The sequence below is a fragment of the Triturus cristatus genome, chromosome 4_1, assembly GCF_964204655.1.
Source record: "Triturus cristatus chromosome 4_1, aTriCri1.1, whole genome shotgun sequence".
NCBI classification, from domain to species: Eukaryota; Metazoa; Chordata; class Amphibia; order Caudata; family Salamandridae; genus Triturus; species Triturus cristatus.
In genome coordinates, this window is record NC_140585.1 from 354,095,268 (window position 1) to 354,117,529 (window position 22,262).

General features: G+C 44.4%; 1 protein-coding gene and 1 long non-coding RNA gene across 3 annotated transcripts in view; one reads left to right on the forward strand and one right to left on the reverse strand.

Annotated features, from left to right (window-relative positions):
• TMTC1 (transmembrane O-mannosyltransferase targeting cadherins 1) overlaps positions 1–22,262 on the reverse strand; it is a 1,415,052-nt gene that overhangs the window by 1,376,335 nt on the left and 16,455 nt on the right. The gene's annotated exons all lie outside the window — the stretch shown is intronic.
• Positions 1–22,262, forward strand: part of LOC146854935 (uncharacterized) — a 425,965-nt gene that overhangs the window by 77,193 nt on the left and 326,510 nt on the right. For both annotated transcript variants that reach the window (XR_014981253.1, XR_014981254.1), the window contains exon 3: positions 6,022–6,182. This is a non-coding gene — a long non-coding RNA (uncharacterized LOC146854935). The remainder of the gene's footprint in view (positions 1–6,021; positions 6,183–22,262) is intronic.

The window sequence follows — 22,262 nt, forward strand, 5'->3', positions numbered from 1 at the left end:
CTTGAGTGCCCGCCCCTTTCCCCGCCCTGTGCCGGCCGTTGCATTAGCGGGCGGGGTTTATGACGAGCTGGTCTCGTCATGGGCACAGCGCAACCGCGGCCCATGACGAGACCAGCTCGTCATGGGCACTCAAGAGGTTAAATCTTTTAAAAACAACAACATAAACAAAAATAATGTCATGAGCAATTCCAATAGCTCTAACTTTAACAATGCCGAGACCACTGCATTGTAAATGCTTGTTAATTTATAACATTCTACTCTTAGTAGGTGGAATGTTCTAATAGCCTTATAGCCCTTCTGCCTCAGGCTATACTGGTTGTTAAAGCCCTCACCCTCGTTATAGGGGTTCAGGGCCTTTAACAACCAGTATAGCCCTCTATATAGGCTATATTATTGAACCTCAAGAAGGTGGTCAGAAAGGTGTACTCCTAATACTACAGTGTTGTAAATGGATACAGTTGTGTATTGGTCAGAACCCTTTGGTTAGAAATGTAGTTATATAAGAGGAAACAAAAATTAATATATGAATTCTATAAATAGTTAAGTGCAGGTTCTGAGATGCTCAGGCGTCTATGTCCTTGGGGACAAATGCTATTTGTAGAGGCCACCGAACAGACTAAGCCACATTTGAAACCCTTTTCATACATAGTTGCAGGGAACCTACTTTATCATTATTATTATTGCTACTATTATTATTGTTTTTATTATATTTTAAACATAAGTAGCATTATATTTTGCAGTTGGTCTACCCGGGCATTCCGAGTATGGTCACATTATTTTTATTTTTAGTAGTAACAACAAAACTACTGCTACTAATAATGAAGCTTGCAACAGGAGGAGGAAGGAATTCATGATAGCTAAGCAGAGCAGTGTTGAAAGTAAAGATCGACATGCAGCACACGTACAATATTTTGAGTTTCTGATTGAGAGGCACATTTACTATTATTATATGCAACGTGGCTCAGTAAGGGAACTTGCGTGCTGCGTTGTGTGAAAGGGAGAGGGCAGAAATGCTCCATATACACAAAGTTATGGGGCATTTCTACTCTCTTCTTGCACTGGCGCATTGTGTGCTGCCTAACGCCAATGCATCCACCCTTGCACCAGAGTGCAAGGGTGCCTACTTTTCGGGCAGGATTGTTTTTGTGCAAGAAGTATTCCCTTTCTGTACAAAAATAATCTTTAGAGGCATATTTCTCTTGATGCAGCACACATGGAAAGAGGAAGTAACAAGGAGAAATAACAGGTATTTCTGTATGGTAGGCGCCTCATTTTGGCCCTAACCCAGGTTTACATGTCTTTGTAAATCTGGGATTACGTCAAAATACATGGGTGAATGTATGGGAACACCAATGCTCCACCCATGTAATTCCTATCTGACGCAAAGTAACATAAGGTTGCTATGTGCATGCCTTGCGTCACTCTGTATTTACTAAACCACACAAAGTCATGCCAAAAATGATTTTGCATCGAGGCTGTGCTACAGAAGTGACGCAACCCTGGTGCAAAATCATACTAAAAGGCCGAAGGGCGCTGTTCTGCGCCGTTTGCCATCATCGTGCCCTGATGACCACAAGTATAGGGTAAACAGACAGGTGTGTTGTCTTTCTACCTGCGACATTTCAGTTCTCATGTATAGTGCTCCTGGTCTGAGCCCTGCCTTCAAACAGGGCAGTGCATAATGTTTCATTTGTAATATCCCCCTCCCCTGCTCCCCTCCACACAGCCTGTCTCTGCTGCATAGGCCCTTGTCATCGCCCCAGTCCTCACAAATGCATCAGTGGTTTGAAAAGATGTTTCCCGAACGTGCTCATTATACATTTTGCAACACTTTAGAAATTATTACATCCATTAGGGGCCCTGGGATCGCCCATAAATCATACCGGTCAGCTTTACAGGTTGTATTTTAATTTGCTGCTGCGGTGGTTTGGTCGTCTAAGGATGAGCAGAAACTGTTTTTTTATGTTCAGATCCGCTGTTTTTCGTCAAGTCCTGTTTTGAGGATTTAAACAGGTGGCGTGGGGCATAGCAAAAAAATAGTCTAGTTTTTACCGGCAGACGGCGACAGATGACAGTGCCAGGGTGGGCGCCGTATAGGGAGCATTTTTTAACCAATCTAATAAAAAAATAAAAAGCGTTGTCAAAGTCAACAGCTCTCGGCTTAAGGGCCAATTGACTTTGTTTATGCTAACAACACATGCGTGCCTACAAAACGACGAGGCAGCAGAGGGCACATAAACACGGCTATTTTGTGGGGCTGTTTTGTTTTTTAAACTAGCAAAGCATTTTCATTGTTACTGACAATTGCATGGGGCACATCAGTCATTAGTGGTAGCTCGTGGGTCTCTTGCTCTTTGGCTGCCGCGTGTTAAAGCTTGCATGCGTGGTTGTAAAGGCGCATGGTTGAAAGTGGGCTGAGTGGGAAACAGTGCCTTATGGGGGATGAAAAAGTTTGAGGAGTCCTCTAAAACAGTCGTTGGCAAAGAGGCGTAAGTAAGTAGGAATGCTTTACAAGAGATGTGGCCTAGGTACTTAAGGACGTGGTTGTTAGTGAATTAGAAAATACCACACTACATTCATGCATTTGACCGAACACTGAGCGCTTGTGCAGCCCCTACACACGGAAGAGATTTGGCAGGCCCTTCAAGAACTGAATACCAGGAAAGCACCGGGACTAGATGATTACCCAGTGGGGTATGACCGACGATTTGCAACACTCGCACTACCTCATCTTCTTAATATGTATCAAGAAGCAATTGACAAGGGACAATTTCTCCCAGACCTTACTTGACCACTACTGTGGTATTGAACAAACCAGGCCCCGTACAGACTGTTTTGAAGCATACTGGCCAATATTTTTAATTCAGAACTCAAGATCTATGGCAAAACGTTGGCCAACAGGCTTTTTCCATGCTACAACACATAGTCCACCCTGACCAAAGTGCACAGGGTCAGAGTGATTTGCACATGGCCATGTCTGAACTGGGGTGGCAGAGTGGGCTAAAGAACGGTGATGGATTAAACCCAGATCAGTTGACTGGAGGTGAGTGTCTGATTGGTTCTGATGCTCCGTCCATCACCACTCCCTTTTGTACCGCTTTGTTCGCCATAAGTTGGCAGGGTATGCTCAGAGGTGAGTCCCTTGCTCACTTTGCCACTGGATTCAAGCAAGCCTGGCTGAAGACGGCTGAAATGCCAGAAACCGGTCCTAAGATGCTTGTTTCCGGTCCAGGGAAGACATGGCTTGGCAGTTCGGGCTGGACTGTTCCCATGAGGCACAGGGTCAGACTGATTTGCATAGGCCATGTCTGAACTGGGGTGGCAGAGTGGGCTAAAGAACGGTGATGGATTAAACCCAGATCAGTTGACTGGGGGTGAGTGCTTGCAATGTTCAACACTCCGTCCATCATTTCCTTTGGTTTTGCTTTGTTCGCCATAGGTTGGCAGGGTATGCTCAGACGTGAGTCCCTTGCTCACTTTGCCACTGGATTCAAGCAAGCCTGGCTGAAGACGGCTGAAATGCCAGAAACCGGTCCTAAGATGCTTGTTTCCGGTCCAGGGAAGACATGGCTTGGCAGTTCGGGCTGGACTGTTCCCATGAGGCACAGGGTCAGACTGATTTGCATATGGCCATGTCTGAACTGGGGTGGCAGAGTGGGCTAAAGAACGGTGATGGATTAAACCCAGATCAGTTGACTGGGGGAGAGTGCTTGCAATGTTCAACACTCCGTCCATCATTTCCTTTGGTTTTGCTTTGTTCGCCATAAGTTGGCAGGGTATGCTCAGACGTGAGTCCCTTGCTCATTTTGCCACTGGATTCAAGCAAGCCTGGCTGAAGACGGCTGAAATGCCAGAAACCGGTCCTAAGATGCTTGTTTCCGGTCCATGGAAGACATGGCTTGGCAGTTCGGGCTGGACTGTTCCCATGAGGCACAGGGTCAGACTGATTTGCATATGGCCATGTCTGAACTGGGGTGGCAGAGTGGGCTAAAGAACGGTGATGGATTAAACCCAGATCAGTTGACTGGAGGTGAGTGCTTGCAATGTTCAACACTCCGTCCATCATTTCCTTTGGTTTTGCTTTGTTCGCCATAGGTTGGCAGGGTATGCTCAGACGTGAGTCCCTTGCTCACTTTGCCACTGGATTCAAGCAAGCCTGGCTGAAGACGGCTGAAATGCCAGAAACCGGTCCTAAGATGCTTGTTTCCGGTCCAGGGAAGACATGGCTTGGCAGTTCGGGCTGGACTGTTCCCATGAGGCACAGGGTCAGACTGATTTGCATATGGCCATGTCTGAACTGGGGTGGCAGAGTGGGCTAAAGAACGGTGATGGATTAAACCCAGATCAGTTGACTGGGGGAGAGTGCTTGCAATGTTCAACACTCCGTCCATCATTTCCTTTGGTTTTGCTTTGTTCGCCATAAGTTGGCAGGGTATGCTCAGACGTGAGTCCCTTGCTCATTTTGCCACTGGATTCAAGCAAGCCTGGCTGAAGACGGCTGAAATGCCAGAAACCGGTCCTAAGATGCTTGTTTCCGGTCCAGGGAAGACATGGCTTGGCAGTTCGGGCTGGACTGTTCCCATGAGGCACAGGGTCAGACTGATTTGCATATGGCCATGTCTGAACTGGGGTGGCAGAGTGGGCTAAAGAACGGTGATGGATTAAACCCAGATCAGTTGACTGGGGGAGAGTGCTTGCAATGTTCAACACTCCGTCCATCATTTCCTTTGGTTTTGCTTTGTTCGCCATAAGTTGGCAGGGTATGCTCAGACGTGAGTCCCTTGCTCATTTTGCCACTGGATTCAAGCAAGCCTGGCTGAAGACGGCTGAAATGCCAGAAACCGGTCCTAAGATGCTTGTTTCCGGTCCAGGGAAGACATGGCTTGGCAGTTCGGGCTGGACTGTTCCCATGAGGCACAGGGTCAGACTGATTTGCATATGGCCATGTCTGAACTGGGGTGGCAGAGTGGGCTAAAGAACGGTGATGGATTAAACCCAGGTCAGTTGACTGGGGGGGAGAGTGCTTGCAATGTTCAACACTCCGTCCATCATTTCCTTTGGTTTTGCAAAGTGCATTTATGCCACACCAGAGCACCAGATACTGTTTTCGCAGGATACAGATGGCATTGCCCACTTATCGGGCATACGAGGCCCATCCACTCTAATTTTGATTGATGTCGACAAGTCCTTCAATTCCGTTGATTGAACCTTCATGGAGACTGCGGTGGAGGAAAGACACTGTCTAGGCAGCAACAGGGAGGTTATCCAAATAACCTTTATTGCAGGCAGAACCTGGCATCAGTCCACTCACTCCAAGGTGTCAGCAGCAACTGGCTCCTATGGAATGCCCTTCGCCTTACAATCAAAGGCAGAACCAGGCAATAGAACTTATGCAAATATAAGAATGTACAACATCATAACATATCCTGTTTCCTTCCCTAAAAACAAAAGAAAACAAAAAAGAATGAAAGTGTGATAATTAAACTTAAACAGAAGTACCCAATGAGTTTATCTGACAAGCTCTTTAAGGTAAGAGGGTGCCCTGCGGGCTCTTGATCTGGTCCTATACATAGGACCACTCACCCTATCTTCAGCAAAATAACCATCACCTTGTTCTGAGGCAAAACCTCTGACATCCACTTCCTTTATAAACATTGCTGTTGAACATCCATCATCCCTCCCCCTAGTGCACTCTCCCCCTCTTTGATACAACGCAATTTTCTAAAATTCCACTAATTGAGTACTGTTGTCAGTGATCAAAACCACCAGTAAACCTTCCTCCCTGAGAATTTCTTCCTTCACTGTGATGGTGGTCATTGTTACACATCTTACAAGAACTTCACAACAACCCACTAAGAATGTACATCCTCCACAATGACAGCGAATCTTAAGTCAGCAGGCAAGTCCATCATAGGACCAATGAAATCTAAACAAATGGTATGCCATGGGCTCCCTGGATCATCAATGTGTCCTCCATCCTCTTTACATCCAACACTTAACCTTTTCTCACTTTCCTTGCAGATTTTCAGGGAGGAAGGTGTACCGGGGGTTTTGATCACTGACAATGGTGCTCAATTAACTTCGCAGAAGATGGTGGACTTCCTATTGAGGAATGGCATAAGGCGCATGTTCCCGGCCTATGCTGCGTTTCAATTTTCAACTGAGGACCTGAGTGCAGCATGGTGAGCCAAAGTTATTATTAAAACAGTACCTTGAATGTGGAAGTCGAGAAAGACAGCAATCTTTTCAAAGCGTTGATGTGTCTGGATATCACAGGTGTGCAGTTCCTCTCACGCACGTGTTGACCCACAGGCAAATATGCACTTCACCGAGTGCACTTTCCAGGACCACCCAGGTTGTGCCCAACTATGCTGCTTCCTCACTCCTCTTTCAGATCCATTCCAAGTCGTCGCCAACATGTTGTGGAGGAAACACACCATCTAGGCACCAACAGGGAGGTTTTTCAAATAAACTTAATTGCAGGCACAACCTGGCGTCAGTCCACTCCAAGGTGGCAGCAGCAACTGACTCCTATGGAATGCCCTCCGCCTTACAATCTAAGGCAGAACCAGGCATTAAAACTTATGCAACTATAATAATGTACAACATCATAACTGAGACCATACTCATAAAACTGGGTTTTGGACCGAGATTTTGCTCCTATGTCAGGGTCCTATACTCACACCCAAGGGTGCAAGTCCAAGTCAATGGCACCCTCTTGGAACCCTTTCTGATCGGAGGAGGTACCCGACAGGGGTTCTCTCTCTTATTCACACTAGCTGTAGAGTCACAGGCAACGTGAGTCAGATGTGACACTTTGAGTGAGGACAAGCGGTAGAGAACCAAATAGCACTTTACATGGATGACGTTTTCCTGTTCCTTGCACAACCCTCCCTCACGGGCCCTTGCCTCCTCCAAATGCTCTCAATATATGGAAAGGCATCTGGCCTGCAGGCTAATTGGTCCAAGTCTCTCTAGGTCCCTTTGAAGTAGTCCGTAAGATGTAACTGCTGATCCGCAAATCTTTTGGTACTTGGGAGCACATATTGCCCTAGACCCAAACCTCACTTGGAGCCTGAACTTGATCCCTGTTGAGACCATCTTGTCAGTGGCCCTCGCCACATGGTCCAAACTTCCACTGAACATACTTTGTACGGTAGTGTTATTTAAAATGATTATGCTCCTACATTTCCTATACATAATTCAGAACTTCCCCCTACTGATACCCCTGAGTGGATCAAAAAAATTACTGCTCTGTTCAGTCCATCTATGGCAGGGGCTGGGCATGGCGGAGATTCGTCCATACTACTGTGCCACACAACTTCTGAATGTGAATGATTGGCTGAGTAGAGGTTGGCAAGATATGTTGTTCCACCTCAAATCAGGATCAAACACTCAATATACTATACAGAGGCCCCATTCCTCGAACTTTACTTGACATCACCAGAGTGATCCTTGGGTCGTGGTGCTTAGCCCTGAAATGGACGGGCTGGAACAGGAAAGTTACTCTTGAAACCCCACTATGGGCCGGTACTTGGCTACACCACAATGCTCAAATACAAGGGTTCAGAGATATGGACCTCTTTGGAATAGCCAAAGTGGATCACAAATGGTGGGAGTCCCATCTGATTAATTTTTGTGAACTCCAAAATGAATATTCCCTACATAAATCCAATTTCTACTGCTATCTAGAGTGGCAAAACACACGCCACCTCATCACATACTTCTGGAGTGTGCACCAGAATGCAGCCCTCTCGAGGCACAACTGCTCATGGACCCCATATAAAAGAGGTATTTCCTTCATATACAGATTCCTAATTAATAGCTCTCCTAGCTCATTCTCCAGGACCTAAAGGCCAAATGAGAACAGTGGGTGGGTTCTCTTGACGAGCCAGACTAGATTGCTGCGTGCATGTCCGTCAATTACCTCCACATTACCTATTAATGGGTATGGTGGAATTAGATGGTTCACTATGGTCTAGATTGAAAAGCTACATGACGTGCCTTATCTGAAAGTTTGCTATAAACTTTAATGCCGGTTTGTCGACTGATATGTTACTGTGTAATATGGTAAAAATGAATAAAATTTTCATTATAAGAAACACACTACATTCATCAAGTAGACTTAAAACAAGCCAGACCTAATGGCTTTGCCAATGCTTACTAGAACAGATTTTTATTCAATAAATGAGTAACAACAATGAGAGCTTTGTGACTAAGTAGAACAGACATGATTTCATTGTGAAACAGTAAGATTCTTAAAAGTTCTGAAAATATGTGATTGTGAATTAAATATTTCAAAAGTCTGTAGAAAGGCGGTGAGCCTAGTCGCTCCTCTTCTACCCTTCTTATCGCTTTACTCTGCAACCTCCCCCTCTCATTTAGCAGCAATCTTTTTTTCACCCCAAATCTCTTTCCAAAGTCCACCCATCATCAAGTCTCATTTAGTTGCATAACAGTATACCAACCACTAAAAATATTGTGGTATAAAAATATGGTTGTCATAATATCGAAATATTGAGATCATACATATAAGATAAAGTACGAAATATGAACTAACCAAACATTGTGGTCCAAAATGTCGAAATGTACTGCTAAGTATATGTAATTGATTGAAATGAACACTATTATAATAAAAAATATTTTTTTTAATGTAATACAATTAAGAAATATATAGAGATAAAATATACACATTAATCTAATAAATGTAAGAAACATTTTAAAATGCATATGATTATTATAAATATGATACATAGTATACATTATTATTAAATTATAAATTATCATAAATATTTGAACAAATAAAATTCAATTTCATTAAAATATATTATTAATTTTACTAAATTAAACGCAATATAAACAAGTACATTTATTACTTGATTACAATTTTAATTTTTTTAATTTCTTAAACTAGTATAAATAACTTTTGAAACTATTTAAATAAAATAATATTTTTAAAACACTGTAATTCATGACAAAAATTCTAAAAACGATAAAGATACAATAAAACAAACTAAAATACATTTGTAAATATATACTTCTAAATTAACTATAAGCTAAATATAATAAAAAATTACTGTAACGTATGGTAGCCTAAGTAACCTAAGTCCAATCTAAAAGTACTAAAAAAGAAAGTTATAAAAAAAATACAAATATTAGGGTATCAGATTTACTATTCTAACAAACACTGGGGAAAGTGCATACATTGGGGATCTGCTTTACAAGCCTAACTCCAATGTAACAAATGCTGGGAAAAGTGTATAGATTTGGATGCCAGATTTGCTATTCAAATTCCAATCAAACAATTATACAAAAAAAATTCGAAAGCATCCGGGTCACAGAAGACCGCACCACCAGAGTTAGTCACTAGCAATAAGCAATACTGCCCACCTCAAGAGATCCGCTGCTTGTGGATCACAGATATAGTCTTAACAATTGGTTTGAATGAGAGGCAATATGAGGAAAATGTAATCAATTATATGTTATTAAGTCAATAAAGAATATTTCGCATGTCATTATTTTCTTGTTCTTTTATTTTCTGTAGTACTTCTTTTAAAAACAGCCAGCCAACGCGTTTCGCCCAAACATGGGCTTCTTCAGGGCAAGAAAATATAGGGGCATAGCGTATCTTCTGGCAAGTAGATCAAAGGACCAATAAGAGCGAAATCTAATGTGCAATGACGTAGCTCAAGGTAGAGCAAAGGTCAACAGGTATAGAGGTTGGTAGTTCTATTTAGAGACGGTATTAGCCGCATCGAAAGAAATTGAAGCCGTGTCCGTATGCTGGCCCCAGGACGCAGATTACGGACACGGCTTCAATTTCTTTTGATGCGGCTAATACCGTCTCTAAATAGAACTACCAACCTCTATACCTGTTGACCTTTGCTCTACCTTTAGCTACGTCATTGCACATTAGATTTCGCTCTTATTGGTCCTTTGATCTACATGCCAGAAGATGCGCTATGCGCTTATATTTTCTTGCCCTGAAGAAGCCCCTGTTTGGGCGAAACGCGTTGGCTGGCTGTTTTTAAAAGGAGTACTACAGAAAAACAAAAGAGAACAAGAAAATAATGACATGCGAAATATTCTTTATTGACTTAATAACATATAATTGATTACATTTTCCTCATATTGCCTCTCATTCAAACCAATTGTCCAATCAAACAATGAGGAAAGTGTATACATTGGGGGAGGGGATAGAATCATTATTATAACTCCGATTTAACAAAGATTGGAGAAAGTGCAGATTTCGGATGAGGCACCATCTGATTTACTATTCTAATTTCACAAACATTGGGGAAACTGTTTACATAGGAACCATGAGATTTAATTGTCTAACTCCAGTCTAACTAACACTAATGTAAACACAAGTGCATACATTGGAGGCGGAATGGAGGCCAGAGCTATTCTTAAAACTCCAGGGTAATATACGTTGGGTAGAGTGCATAAATGGAGGAGGGGGCTAATTTACAATACTAACTACAGTCTAACAAACGTTGGGGAAGGGCTAAGTGCGTATATGTTAAAAAATTAACTGAACGATCTACTCGGGTAAAAAAATCTAGATAAAATGTTTGTTGATGGCCCAAGTTATAGGAACTGCAGCTCGCATTCAAAAGACTGTGGTTCGGATTTGTAGTTTTGTAATGAAAAATTACCCGAACGATCTACCTAAAATGCTGCTCGTGTTAAAAAACTACCCAAAATGTACCTCTTCCTAAATTACGTGATGTGGTGTAAAGGCATAACCTCCACAATTTCCCATACATTTTGTTACGCGAAACTACCAAAATTACACAAAATACTCCAGTATAATTATAATTTCACCCAGCCCTAATTTACAATTCTAACTCCAGTCTCATAAACCCTGAGGAAAGTGCATACATTGGCAGAGGTAGGATCTACTATTCTAAATCCATTCGAATCAACCTTTGTGAAAGTGCAAACACCATAGAGGAGGAGGGTGTATTGTTTTTTAGATTTACTATTCTAGCTCCACTCCAACAAATATTGGGAAGTGAGCATATATTGGCCAGATCTCATTCCACAAACAAAAATAATTAGTTGCCTATTAAAATTATTTAAATGCTTTTTAAGAACGTGCATTTCAATACAAATTAAAACATTTATATTATCATAAAACAAACAATACCACGCTTTGGCATTTTTGTCCACAATTTTTTTATAGTCACAATATTTTGACCACAATGTTACAGTCAGACGATATTTTTTAGTCACTATTTATGTGGTATTACTCTTAAACTTCATCGCTTTCATATTCATCTCTGCATTTTCACTCTGTACTTCTACTTGAACTTTGATTAGTCTCCTCAACCTCACCATCTCCCTATCTCTCTCTCACACACACCCTCTACATCTGTAAACCTGCATTTGTCATCAATATTTTGACAGATGTGTAACTCCTTCTCAAGCTTTCCGTTGAATTATAATTACAATTAGCATATATGAAGCCATCAATCTGTCCGCTCTGCGGACAGCACAAAGATTGGATAAGCATGTGGCCAAGACACCTTTATTACTCAGTGGCAGGCACTGTAAAAAACAGAGACTACCTCCAAACTTATCTCTAAAGCTCTCAACCATCATGAAAGCCCACCCACACACATTGAACTCAATCCGGACAACTAAAGACGACTCAGTTCCAGTGTGTTCCAATGGAAGACTCATATTTTGCAAGAAAAACAAAGCAAAACTACAGACATATGAGAAAAGGATATGCTCTCAAGGAATAGGGGTCCATGCCAGGCAGCATGAAGTTAAAAATTGCGAAGTGTAAATAGGAGCTTGCAACCCTGCAACAAGTAAAGTTAAGGAGTTGAATATAGGATTCAGTAGACATCTACTTCAATGTCAGTTTTTTTATCACTACCGATGCTGCACACTGGCAGAGTCCTCTTACCACCATAATGGGTAGCAGTTGCTCTTTTGCATGAGGCTCCAAAGCATGCTTGGTGTTGTGTGCATGGGTGCATTGTCTAAGGGTACAGGTATCATGAAGAGGGTGTGCAGGATAGGGAAATGTACATCCATATTTGTCTAACACTGTTGCACAATGACTGCTGTGTTTTCGAGAATCAGAATAGTTTGAGTTGTTAGGTCCCAGTAGTGGGGCTTACAAATAGCCACAAAGCCAACTGTGGTGTTAATTTCTAGTCTTAAGAATGAACATGCATGACTCGGTTCTCAGCATAGTGCTCAAATTTGAGATTAACGGGTGGCCTGTAGTCTGCTAGGGGAACGGTGATAACGTCCACTGTTCTGGTGGACTACCACCCACTGTGTTTAGCGATGTACCCCGGCCTGGCAGGACCTTTATGACTTTAGAGGATCCTCCTCTGTGGCAGCTCCTCTGACGCCATCGAAAGTTTGCTAATTGGAGCCAATGTTTCAGCAAACTTTTATGTTAAGTCCAAAGATTGGTTGGGTCCTTCTTGTGATACTATTTTCCAGTGGCGGCCGCCACATGTAAGAGCAGTGGGGCGGTGGAGCAAGGCGGGGTGGTGGGGAAGTCAACAGATGACAGGATAGGTAAAATTAAATAAAAAAATTAATAAAACCATTAATTATTCTATTTAATTTTATCCATCCCGGCGTTTGTCGACTCCCTCCCCACCAGCACCGTCCCACTGCTCTTACCTGTGCCAGCCGCCAGCAGCCACTGTTATGATGCTTTAATGGATAGTTTATATCTACTCCCTGTCCACTAAACAGTTTTTTTCATGATGATGAAACCTTACTCTACATTTGGGGAACTGACCAGTCAACACGTCACTAATTGATAAGTCTTGCCCGCTAATTGAACATTTTTAGGACTCACTTCATTCCTGAACTCAGGTGGAGTCTTCTCGCCCGGTGCCCTCTGGTTCCCTAATGATACAATGTGGAGACCAAGTCCATACACTGAACACTTCAAATGACACTAGCGAGCTCATTCGCTTTCTGCCGTGTCTGCCTCGAGGCAGCATTACAGATCTTGTGCCAAGCACCATTACCCATCTGACAATGATCACTGGCCGCAAGGCTGCGGAGAAGCTTCTCCTGCCACACATAGGAAGAGACAGCCAGAAAAGGGGGCAGCGCCCCTCCTCACGGCTGATTTACACCTTACTTTCTACCAGCTTCAGCGCACGCTTCTCAACGGATGACCTGTCTATGTTTTGCAACTACCATGCTTGACATGTCCTTGGAAAATCTACTCCTTTCGATTTCATCCCCAATCATCTCCTGTGTAATCTGTCAATCAGTGGTGTAGCAGGGAACAAAAGGGAACAAAATGGTAGAAAAAATAGAAGAAAGGGGGAAGAAAAGGGTGGGGAGGTCAGCTGCATCCCCAGGAGCAAGGTATGTCCAAGCCTGTCCTCACAGATGCTAATTGGCAAAAGGCTCCTGTCATTACCTTGGACAGCCCTGATCTAATTTTGCAAGTATTTCCCATCTTCGTAGGGTATTCTTTGTATCAGGGTTGACCAATGTCGTCGACCTAATGTGCTTATGAATGCAGTTTTGCCTCGAAATTTCGAGAAAATAAATCCCAGCACTCTCCCGTTTCCATGTTGGGTTTGAGTAACTTTTCATCTTTGTCTTTTTTTGTGTTTTTCATTCTGGCACTTGCACTTGTCCCTTTACCTTAGAAAAAATTAAACTAGAAGTTCAACAATTGAAAAAGCAAGGCCTGCACAAGTTACTCATGCCTGACATGAGACGACTCGAGCATAACAAATACCAGGGACACAGGACACATTCAGTGGGAAGAAAAGAGGCACTTGAAACACAGCAGAGACAAGGGGAAACACGACAACGAACATAAGGCACAAACAGAGGCACAGAGAACACAAGATAGGTACAAAGAGGCACGGAACACAAGACACAAAGACACGGTAATAACAAGACACAAACACAGATGTCACAAACACCAAAATGCATACACATAGAAATGAGAACCACAAAAGCAGACTCAAGAAATGACCAACAAGGATCAGCAGACTGCAGGCAGCATTCTGACAGACTTCATGCTTCAGGCCTCTCAGAAACATATGGAAAAAATCCAACCCCCTTTAGCGGTGCCAGCTACAGGGCACAAAGGAATCTCTGCCCACAGCAACAACAAAAAACACAGCGATGTGCCCCCTATTATGGTGGGGAAGGAATATGATGGGCTGCACGTCAACACAATCAAATCGGTGGCCCCAGTGACTGCGTCCTGCAGGAGTTACTTTATTTTCCAACACTGTCACCAGGCCTGATGACGAAAAAACTTGAACTAAAACATGAGGCACCGCTGTCTCCGCTTGTTTTCTCTCCAGATCCACAAATGCCTGGAGCAGAGAGGAGCAGGCGCGGGCATGCATGGCAGGGGGATCCTGGCAAGATTTGTGTTTCGCTACGATTCCAGCCAATTGCTTAGTTCCCAAGTGTGAGTTCTCTTGCTTATGCTGCATGCTGTCCCAGACAGCACAGCAAACACCAGGCCTGCCTTCCCTCAACCGGGCTCAGAGGAGCAGTGGCTATTCCATGGTGGTGCTGAGTCTGCCACACCGAGCATCCCTCCATCCCCTCGGTTAAGAGAGGACCTTATTCTATAGCCAACCTGCCAGCAAGACACATTGATTCACACAGACCCTTCAAAGAATCCACTCCTAAAGGTAAGAATGATATGGTTGAAAATCCATACAGAAGAGGACGTTCAATGCACAGTGTAGGAGAAAATGTATATTTTTTAAAAATCTTTGGGATTACCTCATGGATCTCCATCATTGGATGCGGCCTAACATCATTCACTGAAGCTCTATAGCGAGCCGCGGGGGGTTGTGCTTCACATGGAGAATACTTAAAGAAAATGCATTACTCTTTGTATGTATGTGAATATGGTATAGCTAGCTTGTTCAGGACCCTACATACAGATTCATGTAATATTTTCTTTAAAATAGATCTAATGTGTCCTCTAAGAAGATATTTCTGTTTTAGATTTTGAAATATGGAAAAAGAAAAACTAGAAAATGTTTTGTTGTGTAAAATGTAAGCATTTTTTTTATTAATCAAATTTTCACTTGATTTGATTGCCACCAAGGTAGTCATTGCGAGGTGTATTGCTTTACCCATAGTGGTGACCACTATTTCCTATTGCACACATCTATAATAAAATAGCAAGACATGATCAGCCCAGTTCATGCCTGTTTACCATCATAAATACGTCATTTAATGCCATGAAGTCCAAGAACTGGTCGGCCATCTTGAAGGCATCAAAATCCTGCACAATCCTCTCAAGTTTTGAATCGAGTGTTTCTCCGAGTTCATGAATCAGGTAACAATCGAACAAGTTAAGACCCCAACAGCTCACACAAAAAAAACATTTACCAAGTCCCTGCACTAGCTGCATGAAAACGGATAACATTTAAAAAACTAAAAACGAAAGGGGACTTTATCAGTATGTATATATGCTGAAGATTCCATCATAATTATTTTAGCAGTTTGCATTTAATAGAACTTTATTCTAAACCCAATGACCACTTCAAGCTTCGCAGATGTTCATATCCACATCCAGATTGAATAAAGTAGTTTCTAAGGCAGTAGTTTCTAAGCACTCTCAATGATGGCACTCATGAAAACTGGGGTTCATAGAGACAAAGGAAATTGCCACAGATTTGGGGGCAACCAGGATTAAAAGTGAGGGGACAGATTACACAACATCTGTAGACCGGGATACCATTCTGCACCAACTTTTGTGCTGCCTGACCCTGCCTGACCACTGCATAAATGACCTATGCCTGAGAGCCATGCATAAATGACACTTGCACTGGTTCATTATAGATAAACTACACCGCACAAGTTCAGGGTTCCGTAACCTAGTCCAAGATACCCTGTTCCAGGGTAAAAATGTTCGCCACTAGAACAAACTTCTTCTGAAATTTGCTAAAATTTTGAAATTTAGTAGCTTTAAATTGTAACTAGAAACTCAAATGGTCACTCACCAATCACTGCCCTAAAAAGCCTTACTTGTGGGCACTACTGCATTCCCATAGTCTCGAGCACCTATCCTCCAATGAACCTCAAAAGCAGCAAGCAGACAGCGCATTTGAACAGGATTTCGTACTTGGAAATAAGTTGTGAATAGCTGATGGTACTAAAACCTGTGAAAGGCAGCAACTGCACAATCTGGCTTTGAAAACATGCATGCAAAAGAAAATACAAACTGCTAAATCTGTAAAGAGGAAGAGCGTACAAATGTAGTTTACCAAAGCAGATACGAAACGCATCAATTGGCATCACAGATTCTGTCTGACATACGCGTATTTCCGTGTGGCGGAGGATACACTGGTTTGCTGGACTCTCGTCTGCTGAAGGAGTCTGTCACCTGCTTGATCGGTGCGAGGATTACACTGTAGAAACCACTGAGCAATGAATATTTCCCCAGGCGACCTCCCAGGAGTCCCCTTAGGTGTCTTCTAACAGAAGTTTTGAAACTAGAGCTGAGCTGGAGTAGTCAGAGGGGGACATTTTACAGGATAAGTGCTGCATACATTTGTGGCTAGACCATGAGAAAAATACGTGGAGAAACCAAACAAAATGTTATAGGTGCTAATGCTTTTTGCGTCATATTTACGAATGGAAAATGTACACCTGGTTACATTTGCTCATTTGTGGCTATTTACGCATATGAGTACTGCTAGAAAATAAGCGTAATAGTTTCCCTTGAGTCTTCCCAAAAGTCTCTGATGTCCAAAAAGTCGAACATTTGTTTTAAATATTGGAGTAAAATCGCCGGGAATCGGCTATTTCCGAGTTCATAGCACATTTTAGCGCCTGTCCAGGAAGTTATTTCGTGCAAGATCTTCAATCATAATTCAGGATAAGAGCAAAGGACCCCCGACCTCTGATGAATGACGCTGCCTCTGCTACTGTCCCTCTGATTGCCAGGTTGTCATGTTCAGAGGTCTCCAGTCACTCTTCTATACTTTCCTACAAAGGTGTCCTTCTCTTCCAAGCATCTGCCGGACAAATACTCTTAGAAGCTCTGGTCAGCTGCACTCTGTGCTCATGAGGCTACTTACACGCCGTAGTAAGTAGAAACAGACAACTTTTATCGAGCCTGGCGGGTAGGTAGCTTAGCTCCTGCCAGCTGCGGAGCAACTCTCAGTCAGTGGAACCCACGCTCCCGAACACTCTACAGAAGGTAGAGGGGAGAACAGATCACAACACACTCCCTACAAGATCTCACGTCAACTAAAACATCGGGAAAACCTATGTGAAGAGACTGCTTTTCAATAGCGTGTGGGTGGATTTCCTCAAAGGAGATAAATGCATGGGTGGAGATCTGACTGGACCTCCTTTTACATTTGTTACTCTTGCCCAATAGTCACAGTAGTGCACCTGGAAAGGAAAGCTGACCAAGTGACAGGTCTCCAGGCGTCCAACTGGGAACAATTCCCACAGGCTCCTATTTCCGTTTAGCAGATTTCTACATACCTTAGAAGAAAATCACCACAGGAGGAATGGAGCTCCCTGTGCAAACACAGACTTTTTAACTTACCTTCATGAGGGTCAACATTTGTCTCTGTGCACACAGCTCTTCTAAAAACCCAGTAAATCTGTGGGTGATCTTTTCCCCTTCCGAGGTGGGAACTTCCCTTCTAAGGTGGGAACAGTTCCCACCTTGGAAGGGAAGTTACTTCAGGTAAAAGCTGGAGTAAATCTTCAACCATTTGAAGGGTGTAAAAGGGTCAAATTGAAGGTTGGGAACGCCTGCCAACAGTTATATGTTTATGGGTGTTCCCAAACTTCCAATTCAAACCGCACCCTGTAATGCCCACTTCATACCCATGAAGTGGGATTTACTATTTTAGAAAACCTGCGTAAGTAAATGCATTTACACCCACGAGGAATCCCTTTGTGACTACCTGGCAGGTGTAAATAAATATTTTCAAATAATTATAGCTAATAAAAACTTGGTTTATAGGGTCTGACATGGTCAAGAACATGTACAATTATATTAAGTTCTTGAGAAAAGAACACATGCCAAACATAAACATCTCATCACAAGCATCACGCGCACTCTTGCATCTGCTATATATTATAAATGGTCTATATCTTCACTTTTACCTCAGATGTTTACAGTGACGTTTTAGTGTCTCATAAGCCAAATACCTCAGCAGTCATAACGAGATCCCAAAATAGACCATGCAGTGGTCACACAAATCAGCAATTACCACAAAACGATTCCTTGGTTAAACCATGCAACAGCATGACACTGTAATTATGTCAGCCTAAATCTATCCCCATCACAACATGCCTAGATTTGATGAGTCATGTAACTGCCACCCCATCTCGGTGATTTTATCATCCTCACACCCTCGACAATTATCTCATATGGAATCACTACCTCAATCAGCATTATATGCTCTCACGCAATACATAACATACTTGCACGTCCCATGCATTTTTCAGAGCTAAGCCATCGCATTGCCCTTAAAATGCCCCAAATGGGTCACAAAATGGGCCATGTAATTGCACCCATCAGTGAAATGTCAACCATATAACTCACAGGCAGTGCTTCAGCTGAGCCATAGAGCTGGCCTTGCGAGTGTGTAGTTTCATTATCCCTGAGAGCAATGAAACCACCCCATGTGAGCCAAGAAATTCCCCCATTGGAGGCATGAATTTATGTAAAAATGTACCTTTAAATGTACATATTCATTAAGTCAGTGGCTGATGAGAAAGCAAACTCCTGGGCTAATCCACTCACGCTCTTTTAAAATTTAGCTCAATGGCCTATGGCCATGCGGACTGCCAGCAACCACTCTCCAGAACACTGTTTGGGGACTTTGGGATCTGCAAGGAGGGATGGCAGATGCTGATCTAGGCAAGTATGAGGAGTGTATCTAGAGAAGACTTTCTCCTAGTGGATTGGGGCTTAGAACTAAAGTGACTTTCATTAATAGAGAGAGGGCTTTAATCTGTATGTGAGCCTCCATAGGCAACTAATGAAGATAGGGCTTTGCTTATTGAATGTGAGCATAAAACTGAAAATGGAAAGTACCTGCACTGCCCTGTTTCACCACCTTTGAGACCTCTGTACAATCCTCAAAGGTAAGCTTGCGAAGATCTCGAGAGTAAAGCTGCTCTGATCCATCGGACTGTCACTTGAGAGGTCAAAAATAGAATATCAGTCCTCAGGAATAAATGGCCTTTCTATATGTTTATCAACTGAATGGTTTACATTTCAAGGAAAACTCAGCTATGGAAGAGAACCCTCATGTTTCTCACCTCTGAAACCGATGTAGAAGGGTTCCCTGAAAAGAATAGGGCACTTTACTCTGCACACTTTAACTCCACCCGCCATTAACCCGCCATTTTTACACCACATTGGGGCATATGCATCAACCAAACGAATACTGATTCCTTAATAGCGAAATATAAGGAATCGCCATTAAGGAATCGGTAATTGGCATGCATCAACAGATTCGGTAAAATTTAGCGATTCCTTAAAAATCGCTAAATTTACCGATTCCTTAATAGCGGGGCACGCAAACGGCCCCACTAGCAAATAGCGAGTTCGGTAATACCGATTTGGCTAATAGCGAGTTCGGTAATACCGAATTAGCAATTACCGAATCGGTAATAGCGAAATCGCAAATTGCCGCGTCGCTCCGGGAACAGGCTGATGACATCACCAACCAGGAAATACTGCTGCCCCACCCACATAGCCTCGACAGAGGAGCAGACAGGAGCTGGAAAGAAGGACAGGCTGTGCAGAGTGAGGCCACACAGATTCTGCCAGTCACAGCACACATCCATCATGTCGCAGGAAGTGCCATCCAGCGCTGAATCTGCACGCAAGCGCAAGAAGAAGTTTTCAGACAGGGAGCTGGAGTACCTCATCGAGGGAGTGTCCAGCAAACACGACCGCCTCTTTGGCAAGCTGTCCCTCAAGGTGCCTGAGACCGAGAAGCGGCGCATCTGGCAGCGCATCCGTGAGAGGATCAATGCGGTTGGCGTCACTAGCCGCAGCATCGACGATCTCAAAAAACGGTGGTATGACCTCCGGAAGCGCGCAAAAGAGAGGATTGCTGAGAGGCTCCGGGAGGCAAGAAGGACTGGAGGCGGAACAAGCACTGCACCATCCAACACAGCCCTGGAGGACCTTGTGGAAGGGACGATAGAGCGGGAAGCCGTCGTGGGGGTGATCCAGATGGACACGTCCGGCGCAGCCACAAGTGCCCAAGGTAAGATGCATGCCTGTGCCACACCCAGCATAGCGTAAATCCATACCCATGCCCCCAGCCCAATCTCACTGTGTCTGCAGCTCTGGCACAGACAGTTCCACACATGACACTACTGCATCTTGGGAGTTGTAGTCTAGTCAGCCCAGAGTGCAGGCACAGGCGTAAATCCTCACACAACACATATGTTGTACATGGCTGTAGACTGTTCATTTGTTGGACCACATAGGGACATTGATGGGTACAACACTATGTAGGTGTAATCATCCCACTAATCATGCACTGTTTCACACACAGATGCATCACCTGGGGACTCTGACGACAGCGACCAGCTGATCATCTCTGAGACACCCGTGGAGTCAGACCAGGAGACTGTGCAGGATGCGCACGCACCACCAACACCTGCCACCCCACCAGCACCACCTCCACCAGCGCCACAATCATCGGCACCAGCACCAGTGCCACAAGCCAAGGCACCTGCGCCACAAGCCAAGGCACCACCACCTGCGCCACAAGCAACGGCACCAGCAAGCCAGCCTGCAGCCAGTGCAGCCACAATACCGCAGAGGCACAGGCACCAAGTTGCGCCCTTGCAGGAGATGGCAACCCCCCCCCTCAATTGGCACCCACGCAGCGCACATCCACACCACCTGCTGCACCACATGGAGGCTCAAGACACGCACGGCGTCACAGGGCCCGTCGCAGTTCCGTCTCCTCAGCTGACCAGGATGTCCCAACAACCTCTGCAATTGAAGAGAGGATGCTGCGCACACAGAACCTGCAGGGAAGACATGTGGCTAGCATCAGCTGCAACATCGTGCGCCTAGCGAGGGAGATGCGCGCCATGACTGCAGCAGTCACCGACATGGGCTCCGCGGTCAGGGACATGGGCACGGCGGTCAGGGACCAGACCACTGCGGTTGCTGATGGCAATGCTCAGCTCAGGGAGGAGGTACGTGAGCTCACCCGTGCCATCAGGGAGGGCCATGAGTCCCAGAGGAGGAGTAACCGGCAGCTAATGTTGCGTTCTGCCGCCGCTACCAAGGCCATACAACGGCACAGCAACTGCACCGCTGTGTTGGCACGCCGCACAGTCTCCCTGCAGGTGGACCTTGGGCACTTCTGCGGTGATGTTGCCAAGTCACTGAGACACATCACCACTGCTGTGGAACAACTTCAGAGCAGCACATGCAGTGCTGCAGCATTGGGAGGGGATGACACCAGTGAGGCTGCCTCCAGTGTCAGCAGCGTGTCACTGGCAGAGGCCAGCACCAGGCGCCGAAGTTCGCGTGCCTCCACGGGGACAGGCCGTGGTGAGGGTATGGATGCACCTGAGCGGAGGCTTGGTGTACGTGGCAAGCGGCACTAGAAAATTGGACATGCTGCAGGTCCATGGTGGAGCAACCATGGCCATCCAATTATCCTGTTTGCACAGGCCTGACTTTAAGGAACCTTTTATTTACATTTATGCAATCGGAGCATGATTCACAATGCTAGTTCTGTTGCACAATCCTCAGTGCTACTGTGCATTAAACAGTTGCACCCAACACCAACTTGTAATGTCTCATTTTACCCAGGGTCAAAAATGATTTTGCGTTATGTCTGTCCGCCTCCTATGGCCCTCTGCTGTGTTTGGGATGTGTGCCGGTCGTCGTTGGGCGGGTGGTTGGTCAGCCTGGGGGTCGTCATCCCTGTCCACCTCCATGGGTATCCCCCTTCTGGTGGCAATGTTGTGCAGCATTGCACATACAGCAATTATTCGACAGCATGTGTCTGGTTGGTATAGCATTGCGCCGCCAGTCTTGTGGAGGATACGGAAGCGGCTCTTGAGAATCCCAAAAGTCCGCTCTATCACATTCCTCGTGCTGATGTGTGCAGCGTTGTAGCGATGTTCCTGCGGGGTTGCTGGATTTAGGTATGGGGTTAGTATGTATTCCCGCAGGGCGTAAGCACTGTCACCTAGAAGATAGAAGCATAGACTTAGCATTGGTGATGTACATACATGTGTGGTGTTGGTGTGGGGAA